Raw genomic sequence first — 4,343 nt, forward strand, 5'->3', positions numbered from 1 at the left:
TCAGCGCTCACGCCTCTGATTGGCTGCACGGATGGACCCGGCACGCTGTCTGGCGCGGGGATTGGCCAAGGCTGAAAACTTTGGTCCAATCAGGGAAGCTGTCACGGGTCCGCTAGCACGGGAACGGGACAGGGACGTGAATTCATTTGGAGCCGCTGAGGAGTCCCACCTTGTTCTGTCCCACCACTGTTACAACCGTGAGCTGAATGAACCACTGTGAAGAAATATATGAGGTTTAATCAGGAGGAGGTTTAATCATTTGGTTAATGTATATGTCACCAAACTATTTTCCAAACACGCAAACTGTGAGTGTGAGCGTTTCCACCTAAATGAATCTCCTCGCTCCTTTATTCTGATTTGTCTACCATACGTTAATACATGATGGAATTAATACACAAACCATATCAGTTCTGCATATTTGCTGACAAATAACAACCTAAATGTGTATAATATATTATTATTCAGTTATTATTATCATTTAATCCAGCACGACAAATGCTAAATAAACATGTGAATGAGGTGAGCAAACTATTAGAAGCGCTTTTTAATCCAATACAGCACCAAAGTGATTATAAGAAAAAAAGAAGGACTCTCAGACTCCTGTGTTGTATTGCATTACATTAAGATTATTTTGTTGTATTATATTTTTACTACACTGAAACGTCTGTATGGATCTATATCTATATCTATGGGCCTGTGACTTGACACCAAAATCAGAGCTTCAAAAACAATTATTTACTTTCTTCGACTAAATTAAATGATAACTGCAGTCTAACAATCGATTCATATTCGGTCATAACTGCGTATAGACACACGATATATCACTAGCACTATATATAGCCTGTACATGGTTTGTTTCAGATTTTAAATGTTTGCTTTCGTCGATTTTGCAAAATAAACCAAGTTTAATAAATAACAGTACAGTAATCTATAATTTATCAAAACATGTATCGCCTCTAACTGATGACAGAAAATATAAATATTGATCCATGGCATTAATTTCTTGTCAGTTGTGTCACCAGCCTGTGCGTAAAATCATAAAGCAAACTGTTAAAAGCATGCTATCGCCAACGACCCCTAATTTGTTTCCGCCCCATGGCCTCATATATGACACAAATGGTGCTAAAGTGTGTGCACCTCGAGGAATTTATTGTGTTTTTCAGTGGGAGCACCAGCAGTCTGAAGGGGGACATGCGCCACAGCAGGATACGACGCCAGGGCGGCCGTAAAGCCAGTCTAGCCCTGTGCCACAATAGAGACCAGGGTGTATTTTCATCTCCAAATGTCCAATAATCAATAGTGTCAACGCACAATGAAGAGTTGTTCTTCTAATAATCCGTGAGTGAGGCGTTTTGTATCCTTCCTTCGTCCTTGGATCGGTGACTTGACCATGATTACTCGAAGAAACACCAGTGTCTCTTCAACATTAGATTAGTAAAGTCGAACATTTAGGAAGGAGATTGTTGAATTGAATTTAAAACCACATTTTTCTGCGAAACCTCCTGATTCAGATTTGGCTCTTATTAATTGAATTTCATTCTTGATTTTGGACACATGATGGCACAGCAGCAGTAGGGCAACCCTAGGCCTACTCCTCATGTCACCCAGGTGGGGATTAACCTCATGTAACTATATGAAATCATTGTAGCGATTTAACCGAAGTGGTAAATATCCGGATCGATCATTAAATGTGAGGCCCACGCAGAAAATTGGTTTATGCGCAAATGTATTTCCGTGCGTCAGAGAAAACCCTAAAAAACTTCGCCTGGCTAATGCAAAACTGAAGGTGAAAAGCGACCCCCAGCACCTGATCACCTCTTTCATGTCTCTGCCCGCTCACCTGGGCCATAACGGTGTCCCGATGGGAGGGAGGAGGAGTGGAGGACACCCACCTCCTCTTGTCATTAAGCTTCATTTACACAGGGGAGAGATGTCCCACAGGCTGAAGTAGTTTTCAATTAACATTCGCCTCTTCCAGTGGCTTTTGATAGTAATAAAAAAAAGAGGGAAAACTCGCACTTCAAATGTTGTCTTTGCCGTCAAAAACGCGCGCGGACAATGGGTGGACGCTGGGTTTAAAATAAGCAGGGCGCCCGGGGGGTCTTTCACCTGCTAAAGAGCTTGTCATTATCCTCTGGGTGAAGATTATTATCATGAGTGAGTCCCGCACGTTGCCACAACACGGCTTCAAAGGGAGGGGAAACGTGAGTTTGTTTCTGACCGATTTTTACATTTGTAAATCAAACTCAGAAACTTGGAGGAGTTCTTGGAGGAATGCTGGATAATCACTTGTGCCCTAAATCACAATCATGTCATCGAATGAGTGGTGGGCAGCAGGATTCTATATGCAGTTAACACAACCGGCCTCTTGTGGGTGTATGCGTTCAAAAGTGTTACTCAAAAATAATAACTTTCTTAAGTTAGAGTATAAATGCTGTTGGTTGTATTGATTTCTTTCTCACATTTGTACTGACTTACACCAAAGTGGGAGAACAAACATCAGTCTTTTACGCAGACGAACGTGACGATTTGGGAGTGTCAGTGATCTTATGCTGAAACTGGATATTACAGAGAGGGGGCAAATGAAAAACAGAGAGAGAGAGGGAGGCATGATGCATACTGCGGCCCTCTCTTTAAACGCGACACTGAATCTCCGTGTCCAATCCATTACCGGGGGATGAAATTCAAAGTCAGAAATCTCGCTTGATGAGAAATAAATTAAGTTGCATCACATGCTCTGCGTGGAGGCCATTCATAAACACGTATTTGTCAAATCAATTAGTTCCCAGTGCGTCATATTCAGGGTAATAATTAATACAAAAGTAAGCGTTCAAATAAGGGTGAGAGTCTATACATTGGGAATTATTGTACTTTTTTACTGCACTTTATTTGTGGATTTAACAGCTATGGGCCAGAAGTTTACGATTTTCTTTTCATCTTTTTAATGCTTTCAACATTTTACTTCAGGGGCATTTTAATGCACTTACATTGGAATGCTTTTATACTGTTGTACTTATTTCTACTTAAGTAAAACCTCTCAAAACTCCCCCCACTGAAAAGAGGACTTTTAAGGTAAGATGTAATTAAGAAAGAGACAAATAACTAAGATTGTGAATCACAGTGAACTCACATATTTATACTAATGCTTGTATTTTTTTATGAAACACTTTATGTTTATCCAGTGACCTAATTGTACTCATTTTATTTTACATTTTATTAAACCAAAAAAACAATTGTTCATTTCATTTAATGCTAAAATGCACTTTTTTTATTTTTATAAAGGCAGACATATTCGGTTAGGCACAATTTAAACAATTCAAATGTTTAAAATTCTTTAACATTATTATAATTTTCACCCCAAACAGAGTATAGGCCATGTGGATAACATGTTCTGTAGCAATACAATAGAAGTGACAAACATAAGTTATAAGAGGAGTAAGCCTGACTTAATGCTACATCAGGCTATATATTTTTATCAGTTATATACACAGACCTTTATGGCTAATGAGAGTCATTGAAATCCATTGGCTGATAGCATCCTTTACAAAAACATGTCGTCTGACTCTGTTTGTTGTCATGGCTCGTTTGCAAACTCACATCGCCTCCAACTCTTTCCGAGTAATCAGTGTAACTGTGGCTAATTGAAAAATACAGCAAGGCTTTGATACAATAGGCCTGAGTGTTGTGCTGCCACAATGAAGTGACCAGTCAGCGAGCACAGGCGTATTTACATGGTGCTGAGAATATATGAACACTGAGCTGGGAGGTAAAATATTATCTGAGAAAAGACACTGTGTGGCTTATTAATGTAAAGTGTGTGTATAGGGCCTATTCAGTATACCAGTGATTAGACGGTGAATGGCCAACACTGATCTTTATCTATTTTGTTTGTGTACGAGGGGGAAAAAATCTTAATGCTGAATGGCCTAATTTATATAAACTAAATGGGGGCTTTATTAGACCATATAAACACATATGACAAATCTCAGTCTGTAATATTAACAGCTCATCAGCATCCAGCCCTTAATGAAAAATCTATTTACTTTTAATCAGGCTTTAGCCACCAGAAGTTTACATAAGTAGACATGCATGAGAAATGTATGCCAGCTGACACTGAGGGCTGGGATTTCCCCTCTTTTTTGAATATAGGGCATGTAGCATCATCTGTCTTCCAGTAGGGGGCATATTTGACGCACAGCAGGATGCAAACTGTGTCAAGTTGGACCATATTCAATTTATTACCAGTCATTATGTAAGAGCGAGCATGATAAAATACAGCCGTGTTCACAGGATTTTCTTGCAGCTGTGAAGCTCTGTTGTAACAAGAGAACTAATGACAGCTG

Source organism: Hippoglossus stenolepis, chromosome 4, assembly GCF_022539355.2.
Source record: "Hippoglossus stenolepis isolate QCI-W04-F060 chromosome 4, HSTE1.2, whole genome shotgun sequence".
Lineage (NCBI taxonomy): Eukaryota > Metazoa > Chordata > Actinopteri > Pleuronectiformes > Pleuronectidae > Hippoglossus > Hippoglossus stenolepis.